At 46.4% G+C, this 12,590-nt stretch overlaps 1 protein-coding gene across 3 annotated transcripts in view; it reads left to right on the forward strand.

Annotated features, from left to right (window-relative positions):
- Positions 1-12,590, forward strand: part of EP400 (E1A binding protein p400) — a 401,921-nt gene that overhangs the window by 245,599 nt on the left and 143,732 nt on the right. The gene's annotated exons all lie outside the window — the stretch shown is intronic.

The raw sequence follows: 12,590 nt of genomic DNA on the forward strand, positions 1-12,590 counted from the left end.
ATGGCGGCCCCCACCATTGGAATTTTTCAAAGCAAAAAATCTTAAAGCTTTGACAGAACCCTCTGACGCACGGGGTGCGCGCACTTCGCATGCGCGGCCGTGTTTCCACCCATCACGCGAGAGACCCGCTCAGTTATCTTTTTTCCACGATGGAGAGGCAGCAATTTGTCATCTCTTCTGTCCCGCTTCAGAGCCTTCGGCCGTTTTTTTCTGGAGATTTTCTCCAATTTTGTCTTCACTTTCTTCTTTCTTTCCTTTAAAGTAAAATATTAACAAAAAAAAAAAAGTGGAAGTCCTGTACTTGCTTAGTTTTGTGCCCTTCTAAGTTTCTTTTGCTTCCGACACGCGGCTTCCCTTTTTTTTGCTCTCCTTTTGGCACAATCGCAAATTTTGAACTCGCTGCCGCTTTTTTTCCGTCCATGTCATCGAGGACTCCCAGCGGCTTCAAAAAGTGTACTCGGTGCAACCGGATGATCTCAGGTACCGACCCCCACGTGTGGTGACTTCAGTGCCTTGGGCCCTACCATTGTCCAGGGCATGTAAGGTTGTGTCTTAGCTTGAAAAAGCGGACACAGGCGTCGAGACAAGCTCTTCGGGACTGACTTTTCGAGCTTCGGTGTCGTCAATATCAGCACCAGGGATGGCATCTGCTTGAGGAGCACAGGTAATGGCTGTCCGGAGACCACCACACGCTGGGAGCAGTGAGCCATCGAGTTGGTCTTCACCTGCCTCGAAGTTTCCTGCTGCGCAGGCTCCATGGACCGACCACTTTCGGACCCGACCCGAGGAGACGTTGGATTCCACGTCGTCCTTGTCGGTACCGAGGAGTATCGATGACATGCATCGTATGAAGGCGAAGAAGCATCGTCATCGATCTCTTTCTAAGCACGGTACCGGAGCTCTGGGGCGTTGAAGGATTTGGCACCTGTGAAGCGCCAACGCCGGGAGGAATGCTCACCCTCCATACAAGATGTCGGTCTTCAGGCAGCCTGGTACTGCCTCCTCAACCTCCACAGATTCTGACACCGATTCCTGCACCGACCCACAGCCTTGCTCAACATCGACTCTAGACGAGCGCATCTGATCCATTCTTCCAGGTCTTCTGGAGGGTTGCTGCTCAGTCTGCTCCGGTGCCGGGGGTGCTTGCGCCCTCGGTACCATCGATCGAAGCAGCAGCTGTCTCTATGCCTGTGGTGAGGTCTCTGACGCCGGTACCTTGCGGCATTGGCGTCGGCTGCAAACCCAGGCGACTCCCCAATCGCTGACGGAGGCTGAGGGAGCGACGCCGGTCGCGCGTGGGGAGTCGACTGTTCTCGACTTCGTCGAGTCGTTCTCGACGTGCCATCGAGGACATGGTTCCTCGGCGTCGAGACGGGCCCGGTTTCGGACTGCAGTTAAGGAACTCTTGTCCGATACCGATGAGGATGCCTCGTGGGATGAAGGGGACGATCCCAGGTATTTCTCTTCTGAGGAGTCTTATGGTCTTCCCTGATCCTATCCTACTCCTTGCCAGGAAGAAAGCTTTCTCCCCCGGAGAGTCTTTCTTTCTCTTCATTTGTCCGGGAAATATCTGTGGCTATTCCCTTCCCAGTGGTATCTGAGGATGAGCCCAGGACTGAGATGCTCGAGGTCCTTGAATGTGCTCAAGGACATTTATGCGGAACTGGATGAAACCGCTAAGTAATCCCACCATTCCCAAGAAAGCTGACTCCCAGTATCGGATTCACGGAGAACATGAGTTGATGAAGTCGCAGTTACCTCACAACTCTATGGTTGTGGATTCCGCTCTCAAGAGAGCCATGTGTTCTAGAGATTTTGCCTTCGGTGCCCCCGGGATGAGAATCTAGAACCCTGAACTCTTTTGGGAGAAAGGCCTATCAGTCCTCTATGTCGTGGCCAAAATTCAATCCTACCAGCTCTACACGCATTCACTTGAGGCATGGTGAAGCAACTGGCAGACTTGGTGGATAAGCTCCCTCCGGAGCAGGCCAGGCCTTTTCAGGAGGTGGTCAGGCGGCAGAAGGCGTGTCGTAAATTCCTGTCCAGGGGTGCTTACGATACTTTTGATGCTGCATCCAGAACCGCTGCTCAAGGTATAGTGATGCACAGACTCTCATGGCTGCGTGCCTCTGACCTGGACAATGGAGTCCAGCAGCGGATTGCGGATGTCCCTTGCTGGGGGGGATAATAATTTTGGTGAGAAAGTCGAGCAAGTGGTTGATCAGATCACACAGCGGGAAACCGCTGTGGACAATCTCTCCCGCCGGGCACTTTCTGCTACTACCTCATCAGGTAGACGTTTTTTTCCGGGGAAGGAGGCATGCTCCCTATGCTTATAACAAGCGTAGGTATAATCCTCCTTGACAGCCTTCTCAGGATCAACCCCAGCGCGCGCGTTCTCGTTAACAGCGTGCGCCAAAGCAGGCCACTGTGGCTCCCCAGCAAAAGCAAGGGATGGGCTTTCCAGCTGAGCATAGCCGCTATAAAGGTATCATTGCTAGGTGACTTGTCGGGGGGGGGGGGGGGAGGTTAACATTTTTTTCACCAAAGGTGGCCTCTCATAACCTCCGATCGGTGAGTTCTTAAATAGTCCGGTTAGGATACTCCTCCTCAATTTGATCTCCAAACTCCAAATTGCCCACCGGGAGCTCAGTCCTTCAGCTTCCAGCACAGGCAGGTACTTGCAGAGGAACTCTCCGCCCTTCTCGGCACCAATGCGGTCGAGCCCGTTCCACTGGGGCAAGAAGGGCTGGGATTCTATTCCAGGTACTTCCTTGTGCAAAAGAAAACAGGGGGCATGCATCCCATCCTAGACCTAAGGGCCCTTAACAAATTCCTAGTCCGAGAAAAGTTCAGGATGGTTTCCCTGGGTACCCTTCTTCCCATGATTCAGGAAAACGATTGGCTATGCTCTCTGGACTTAAAGAATGCTTATACACATATCCCGATACTTCCAGCTCACAGGAAGTATCTTTGATTCCATCTGGGAACGCAGCACTTCCAGTATTGTGTGCTGCCCTTTGGTCTGGCGTCTGCGCCCAGGGTCTTTACAAAATGCCTGGCAGTAGTTGCAGCGTCACTACGCAGACTGGGAGTGCATGTGTTCCCTTATCTTGACGATTGGCTGATGAAGAACACCTCAAAGGCAGGAGCTCTACAGTCCATGCAGATGACTATTCAACTGCTGGAGCTACTCGGGTTTGTTATAAATTACCCCAAGTCCCATCTTTTTCCTGTTCAGAGACTGGAGCTCTGCTGGACTCACAGACAGCTCGCGCCTATCTTCCAGAGGCGAGAGCAGACAATCTTCTGTCTCTAGTTTCTATGGCCAGAGCGACTCAGCAGATCAGAGCTCGGCAGATGTTGAGACTTTTAGGCCATATGGCCTCCACAGTCCATGTGACACCCATGGCCTGTCTTCACATGAGATCAGCTCAGTGGACCCTAGCTTCCCAGTGGTATCAAGCTGCAGGGGATCTAGAGGATGCAATCCGGCTGTCCACCAATTTTCACAATTCCCTTCAGTGGTGGAGAATTCGATCCAATTTGACCTTGGGACGTCCCTTTCAAATTCCTCAGCCACAAAAAGTGCTGACTACGGATGCATACCTCCTGGGGTGGGGAGCTCATGTCGATGGGCTTCACACTCAAGGAGTTTGGTCCCTCCAGGAAAAAGGTCTTCAGATCAATCTCCTGGAGTTGCGAGCGGTCTGGAATGCTCTAAAGGCTTTCAGAGATCGGCTGTCCAGTCAAATCATCCAAATTCAGACAGAGTATCAGGTTGCCATGTACTACATCAACAAGCATGGGGGCATCGGATCTTGCCTCCTGTGTTTGGAAGCCGTTCAGATGTGGCTTTGGACTCGCCGTCACAGCATGTTTCTGCAAGCCACGTATCTTTAAGGCATAAACAATAGTCTGGCCGATAGACTGAGCAAGATTATGCAACCTCACGAGTGGTCGCTCAGCTCGGGCATGGTTCGCAAGATCTTCTGAACTTGGAGCACCCCCTCGGTGGATCTTTTTGCCACACAGATCAATCACAAGTTCCCTTAGTTCTGTTCCAGACTTCAGGCCAAGACAGACTAGCGTTTGGATGCCTTTCTCCTGCACTGGGGGACAGGCCTTCTGTATGCGTATCCTCCCATACCTCTAGTAGGGAAAACTCTGCTGAAACTCGGGCAAGACCACGGAACCATGATTCTAATTGCACCTTTCCGGCCCCATCAGATCTGGTTTCCTCCTCTTCTGGAGTTATCCTTCGAAGAACCGTGGAGATTGGAGTGTTTTCTGACCCTCATCACTCAGAACTAGGGGTCGCTTCTACATCCCAACCTCCAGTCTCTGGCTCTCACGGCCTGGATGTTGAGTGCGTTGAATTTGCTTCCTTGGGTCTTTCTGAGGGTGTCTCCCGAGTCTTGCTTGTTTGCAGGAAAGATTCCACGAAGCGGTGTTACTCTTTCAAATGGAGGAGGTTTGTCATCTGGTGTGACTGCAAGACCCTAGATCCCCGCTCTTGTCCTACACAGACCCTGCATTCTACACTTGTCAGAGTCTGGTCAACTCCGTAAGGGTTCATCTTAGCGCAATTAGTTCTTATTGTCGTGTAGAAGGTAAGCCTATCTCTGGACAGCGTTTAGTTCGCTTCTTGAGAGGTTTGCTTTTGTCAAAGCCGCCTGTCAAACCTCCACCAGTGTAATGGAATCTCAACGTTGTTCTCACCCAGCTGATGAAAGCTCCTTTTGAGCCACTGAAATCTTGCCATCTGAAGTACTTGACCTGGAAGGTCATTTTCTGGGTGGCGGTTACTTCAGCTCGTAGGGTCAGTGAGCTTCAAGCCTTGGTAGGCATGCATGTAATCTCAAATTTCATCACAACAGAGTAGTCCTCCGCACTCACCCTAAGTTTTTGCCGAAGGTGGTGTCTGAGTTCCATCTGAATCAGTCAATTGTCTTGCCAACATTTTTTCCCCGTCCTCATACCCGCAGTGCTGAATGTCAGTTGCACACCTTGGACTGCAAGAGAGCATTGGCCTTTTACGTGGAGCGGACAAGCCCCTTCAACCAGTCCACCCAAATGTTTGTTTCTTTTGATCCCAACAGAAGGGGAGTCACTGTTGGGAAACACACCATTTCCAGTTGGCTTGCAGATTGCATTTCCTTCGCTTATACCCAAGCTCGGCTGACTCTTGAGGGTCATGTCACGGCTCATAGCGTTAGAGCCATGGCAGTGTCGGTGGCCCGCTTGAAGTCAGCCACTATAAAAGAGATTTGCATGGATGAGACGTGGTCATCAATCCACACATTCGCATCTCACTACTGCCTTCAGCAGGATACCCGACGCGACAGTCGGTTTGGGCAGTCGGTGCTGCAGAATCTGTTCGGGATTTAGACTCCAACTCCACCCCCCTAGGCCCATTTTTGTTCTGTTCCAGGCTGCAGTCTCAGATGTCTAGTTCGTAGGTCAATCCTTGTTATGTCTTCCCCGTTGTGAGGCAGAATTGACCTTTTTTGTTCTGAATGAGCCTGGGGGCTAGGGATACCCCACATGTGAGAACAAGCAAGCCTGCTTGTCCTCGGAGAAAGCGAAGATACATACCATGTAGCAGGTATTCTCCGACGACAGCAGGCTGATTGTTCTCACAAACCCGCCTACCTCCCCTTTGGAGTTGCTCATCTTTCATTTGTATATAACTGAGCAGGTCTCTTGTGCGACGGGCGGGAAGATGGCCACACATAAGGTTCTGTCAAAGCTTTAAGATTTTTGCTTTGAAAAATTCCGATGGTGGGGGCCGCCGTGGATGTCGACCCATCAGTGAGAACAATCAGCCTGCTGTCCTCGGAGAATACCTGCTACAGGTATGTATCTTCGCTTTCCGAAGCCTGGGAAATACTATTTCTTATGTAGCTCATATAGGCTGATCTCCCTCCTAGGCTCAAACTAAGATTTTGAAAACTTTTGGCATGCCACTTGCAGAGGGTAATCCATGTAGACCAGGCCGGCTTTGTAACCGGAAGACAAACCTTTGACAATGTGTGCAGAGCATCTAATTCAGTATGCTAGATTGGATGGTGCACTCCTATACTTGTTATCAGTGGATGCAGAAAAAGTGTTCAGTAGGGTGCATTGGCCATTTATGTTCTCAGTGCTTGAAAGACTGGGGCTCTCGGATCATTTTCTACAATGGATACACCCTTTATATACAAAACCACTGACATGCCTGAAAATGAATGGCTCTCATACAGAATCCTTTGATTTCTATCGAGGAACCTGACAGGGATGCGCATTGTCCCCACTTACATTTGCAATCTCTATAGAATCATTGGCACAATCTATTAGGGCCCACCTGGGGTTAGAGTTATAAAGATAGGAAAAAATGAACATAAAATAATGCTATTTGCAGATGACATCTCGCTAACCCTAATGGAACCCAGAGATTCATTGGTATAGACAACTTGCCTTTTGCTAGATTATGATTATATCATGCTTTAAACATGACCGAATCTGAAATTCTAAACATTATGACCCTGAAGTAGCCCTATAACGAGATCTGTTTCTATTCCGCTGGGCCAGATACTTCATTAAATTTTTAGGGATCAGTTTGACAGGGTCCCTGTAGAGTTTATATGAGGCAATTTTCCTTATCAAGATACATGAGTAGTTAATGGTGGATTTGGAGAAGTGGATAAGTTTAAATGTATCTTGGCTGGGGTGGTTATATGCAAAATGATGATTCTACCTAAATTACTATATTTATACATGGCTTTACATCTACCCATTCCTAAAAAAAATTCTTCAAACAGCTTAACAGCAAAAATCTTCCCATATATACTGAAGAAACACCCACCCAGAGTATGGTGGGATGTACTGTGTCAACCAAAGCTTAGAGGAGGGATGGATGATCCTGACTTTGGTCTTTATTATAAAGCAGCACATCTATGAATAATTGTGCATTGGCTCAGAGGCTCAAATTGTGGATGCGAATTGAACAAAGATCATGAAAGTACTAAAATAACACCAAAGGTGTAGGATTCCCTCTGTTGATATTGCAAGACACATGTGATAGCTTTTTCCCCAGAGAGGCAGTATTTCACACACACCTATATGTTACTTACCCGAGTTTCTACCAGGAAGGATTGATTCCACGTATGCACGCTGGGCAGACCAAGGATTTGGGTAGTGTTGGGCCACAGAGGCTCCTAGAAGATAAGCTAAAGGAGTCTTCTCGTTCCTCTTATTCTTGGTCTTGCTTTAGGAACGCAAAACACTAAAGGCACAGCTGCTTAGGCTATTAACATCAGTCCCGTTTCCAGTCTAAACACATCTCCTTTTAGGGGAACAGGAAAGGGGGCTCGTCGGGATGGCGACAGTCCAATTCCTCCCACTCTAGCCAATGATGGGGTCCAGATCCATTCTTAGCAAGTACAAATTGGAGGTTGTCTGCCTGACATTCTTGTGGTGGACACAGATAATGTCCAAACAGTGAGTGGTAAACATTATCAGAGAGGATTACAAGCTGGAATTTTTCCACCCCATCAAAGATTTCTTCTTGGAACCTCCTTGCAAAGTACCATCCATTCATCAGACCAGAAGAGCTGCTTATATAAGTCTTCTCAGTTTTAGGAACTGTAGTCCCAGTACCCAAAGAAGAGTGGGGTACAGGAAGATACTTTATTATGCCGAAGAAGGAGGATTTGTTTCAACTGATCCTAGACCTCAAGTGAACTCTCTACATATGTCTCACTTTTTTTTTTGTTGTTGTTGTTACATTTGTACCCCGTGCTTTCCCACTCATTGCAGGCTCAATGCGGCTTACATGAGGCAATGGAGGGTTAAGTGACTTGCCCAGAGTCACAAGGAGCTGCCTGTGCCTGAAGTGGGAATCAAACTCAATTCCTCATGACCAGAGTCCAACCACCCTAACCACTAGGCCACTCCTCCACTCCAACTTCAGGATGGAGACCTTTTGGTCAGTTTGTAGTGTCCCTCATTCAGGAGAATACCTGTTGACTTTGGATCTCAAAGAAGCATATTTCCACATTCTGATTTTGGCTCCATATCAAAGATTTCTTCACTTTACTATTCTGGTCCAGCATTTTTAGTTTGGACGAGTGGTGTCCTTTGAGTTTACCTTGGCTTCCAGAACCCTTTTTGAAGGTGATGACGGTTTGTGGCAGCCTTTCTGTGGCACAGAGGGATTTGGTCCACCTGTATCTGGATGACTGGTAAATCAGAGCCTCCTCCCTTCAGGAAGTCTTCAAGTGACATCCAGAGTGGTATGCTCTTGAAGATCCTGGTTTGGGATCAATTAATTTCAACAAGAGCAAGTTGCAACCCACTCATTCACTGGAATATTTGGGGGTCTTGTTTGATTCCCAAAAGGGGAAGGTCTTTTTTTTCCAGAGCACAGGATTTTGAAGCTCCAGTCACAAATCAGGTCTTTGCTACAGCAAAATTTCTCCTTTAGTCTGGAATTACATGCAGGTGCTAGGGTTGATAGCTTAAAAGCTGGAGGTATTTTCCTGGGCAAAAGCTCACATGAGGCTTCTTCAAGCTGTTTACTCAACCAGTGGTGGCTAATAACTCAGGATTACAACTGTCTACCGTGAACAGCTTGCGCGAAATTCAAAATGAAGTGGTTGCATCCACATAACTTCCTGAAGGAGGGTGGCTTTCTCAGTGGTAGAGTGGATAGTAATCACAAAAGATACCAAACCCTGGGCTGGGAGGGTGCACTGTCAGAATCAGGTCATCCAGGGAAAATGAATAGCAATTGAAGCGGCCTGTTCTATCAATCATCTGGAGTTGTAGGCAATTTACAAAGCATTACAGACCTCTGTCTCCTCATTTTGACTGAAACAAGTCCAAATCTTTTCTGACAATACCACTGCACGATGACATATTTTAACAGACAAGGGAGAACGGAGTGATCTGCTAGCACTGGAGGCTTGTCTTGTGTTTCAGTTGGTAGAAAACCATCTTGTGCTGCTGTCAGTGGCACACATTGCAGAAAAGGAGAATATTAGGCAGATTACCTCAGCAGACACTTTCTGGATCTAGGGGAGTAGGAATTGTCAGAGAAAGCCTTCAGTCTGATTATGGCTCGCTGTGGCCTTTCAATTATGGATTTCATGGCTTCCAGAAGAAATGCCAAGGTGCCTCAGGTTTTCAGTCATCGCAAGGACCACAGAGCAGAAGGAATCCATACCCTAGTCCAGAGTTACCCACGGAATGGTCTCCTTTACATATTTCTTATTTGGCCAGTGGTAGGCCAGGTGCTACGCAGGATTGCATCCCATCAGGATCTTTGGGTCCCCATAGCTTTTGGATTGGTCCAGAAGACCACAGTATGTGGATCTTATTTGACTCCAGACAGATAATGCTCTTCACATATCTTTGTACAAAGGACTTCTTTTGCAAAATCTGATTCTCATGAAGAATCTGTCCCCCTTTGTCTTACAACTTGGCTCTTGAAAGGTCAAAATTGAGGTGTAAGGGATATTCCAAGGAAGACATTCTGCAAGCCAGAAAACATTCAACATCAGTTGTGTATGCAAGCGTCTGGAGGTCCTTTGAGGGCTGGTGGTGTGAGATTCTTGTCTCTCTTTCACTCTTTGGTTGCAGCCTTCCTACAAGATGGCCTGAAAAGAGATCTATCTATAAGCTTCTTAAAGGTTCAGGTGGCTGCTTTAGCTTGTTTTAGGGGGTGTTTGAACCACTCAATAGATGCACATCCAGATGTGATATATTTTCTCTAAGTCTGTATGGACAATTTTTCCTCAGTGGAATCTAAATCTAATGCTGAAACCCTTGCAGAAGGTGCCGATTGAGCCCCTGAGGAAAGCCACTATTAAAAATCTTAGCATGAAAACGGTATTCCTGGTAGCGATTTCTACCACAAAGTGGGTTTCAGTGCTGCAAGCTTTATTCTATAGGGACCCATTTCTCCATTTTATGGAGGCTGGGATACCTATTCTTATGGTCCTGGCCCTCCTGCCTAAGGTGGTATCCCTCTTTCATTTGAATCAGATGGTAATCCTCCTTTTGAAAGGGAGGATTGCAGTGCTGATTTTGATGCCTTAAGACTGCTGGATGTTTATATGACCTTGATGAAGTAGATGACTACTGACTTTCATAAGTCTGACAAATGATTTGCCTTTGGCCATTCAGAGTGGTGTGTAGTGGGGTCCAAGGGTACCATTGCACACTGAAAAAGAAAATTGTAAACCACCTAGGTCTAGGTGGTATATAAATACTGAAAATAAATAAACTAATTTTGTTACTTTCATCTCTGTGGCAAGTGGCCACCTGTCATGCTGTAAGTTTATTTTTCACAAAGGGGTGGTAGCTTCCTAAGTGGAACTCAGTGTAGGTCTCCGTTAGACGTATGTAGAACAGCCACATGGTCTTCTCTTCACACTTTTACTAGGCATTATCAGTTGAATGTGGCAACCAGAGAAGAAGATTTTCTTTGGGTCTCGGTGCTGGGCACAGGAGCATCGCTGAATCCCAAGACTCTTTGCTATGTCTCACAAGTTCTGAATTGGTCTGGTCAGGACATTAACGAAGATGGCATTAGTTCTTACCTGCTAATTTTATTTTCTTTAGTCCCATCAGGCCAGGCCAGGGTCCCACCCATTTTTGACATGCATAATATTGTACTGTCTGTCCAATTGATCTTACATAAGAACATAAGAGTAGCCATACTGTGTCAGGCCAATGGTCCGTCTAGCCCAGTATCCTGTTTTCCAAACAGTGGCCAAGCCAGGTCACAAGTAGCTGGCAGAAGCCCAAATTGTGGCAACAATCCATACTACAAATCCCAGGGCAAGCTGTTGCTTCCCATGTCTGTCTGAATAGCAGAGTATGGACTTTTTTTCCAGTAATTTGTCCAAACCTTTTTTAAACACAAATACACTAACTGCTGTTACCACATCCTCTGGCAAAGAGTTCCGGAGCTTAACTATTCGTTGAGTGAAAAAATATTTCCTCCTATTTGTTTTAAAAGTATTTCTATGTAACTTCCTTGAGTATCCCCTAGTCTTTGTACTTTTGGAACAAGTAAAAAATCGATTTACTTCTACTCATTCTATACCACTCATGATTTTGAAGACCTCAATCATATCTCCCCTCAGCTGTCTCTTTTCCAAGCTGAAGAGCCCTAACCTCTTTAGCCTTTCCTCATACAAGAGGAGTTCCATCGCCTTTATCATTTGGTTGCTCTTTGAACCTTTTCTAATTCCACTATATCTTTTTGAGATTCAGCAACCAGAACTGAACGCAGTACTCAAGGTGTGGGACGCACCATGTAGCAATACAAAGACATTATAGTATTTTTGGTCTTATTCACCATCCCTTTCCTAATAATTCCTAGCATACTCTTTGCTTTTTTGGCCACTGCCGCACTCTGAGCAGAAGATTTCAGCATATTATCTACAACGACACCCAGATCTTTTTCTTGAGTGCTGACTCTAAAGTGGAACCTAGCATCAGGTAACTATGATTTGAATTATTCTTTCCAATGTGCATCACCTTGCATTTGTCCGAGTTAAATTTCATCTTCCATTTGGATGCCCATTCTTTGAATTTTGTACGGTCTTCCTGCAATATTTTATAGTCTGCACATGTTTTAACAGCCTTGAATAGTTTTGTATCATCTGCAGATTCGTTCACCTCACTCGTCATTCCAATTTCCATATCATTTATAAATATGTTAAATAGCACCAGTCCCAGTATAGATCCCTACAACACTCCACTATTCACCCTCCTCCATTAAGAGAAATTACTATTTAGCCCTACCCTCTGTTTTCTGTCCAATAACCAATTCCTAATCCACACTAGAATCTTGCCTCCTATCCCATGACTCTTTAATTTTCTCGAGTCTCTCATGAGGAACTTTATCTGTACTCAAAAGTTTGAATTTTGTTTGAGTTTGTGAATTGCTGTGTGATTTTTCTTGAATTCTTGATCTTTAAGGCATCAGAAAGAATGTCAGTTGTATGCCATATAATTATGAAATGTTCCAGTGCTTTGCAAACAAATACTGAAGTGCTGGAGCTGCACAGGCTCCATATAGGGCAGAGCACATTTTTGTAATTTTCTGTCTCCACCTGCTGGTAGATATGCGCATAACCTGCCAGATCTAGACTGTTCTGGTGAACCCAAAGGAAAGAATTAAGCAGGTAAGAACTAATTTTTCCATCTGATAAAGCAAGTTTAAAGTACTGAGGAGCTGAAGGTAGAACCAGCTCCCTGTAAGTCAGCGCTGAGCTGCTTTTCTCTGGCTCCTTTTTCTGGCGGGGGTCATACCCCAGTTGTCTGGACTGGTCTGACTTGGACGATAAGGAGTAAACCGCTTCTCACTTATGTAATATATGTAGTAGTTGCTTATCAAACAAGGAAAAGCTTATGGAAGCCTAATTCTACCTGAGTGAGCAAGGCAACTTGGCTGTCCTTGCTGTATTGGGCTGAGTTGGTTTTATTGCAGTTGTGTTTTATATTTGTGTGCTCCACGTCTCTCTCTCTCTCTCTCTCTCTCTCTCTCTCTCTCTCTCTCTCTCTCTCTCTCACACACACACACACACACACTC

This window comes from Microcaecilia unicolor, chromosome 11 (genome assembly GCF_901765095.1).
Source record: "Microcaecilia unicolor chromosome 11, aMicUni1.1, whole genome shotgun sequence".
In the NCBI taxonomy this organism is placed as follows: Eukaryota; Metazoa; Chordata; class Amphibia; order Gymnophiona; family Siphonopidae; genus Microcaecilia; species Microcaecilia unicolor.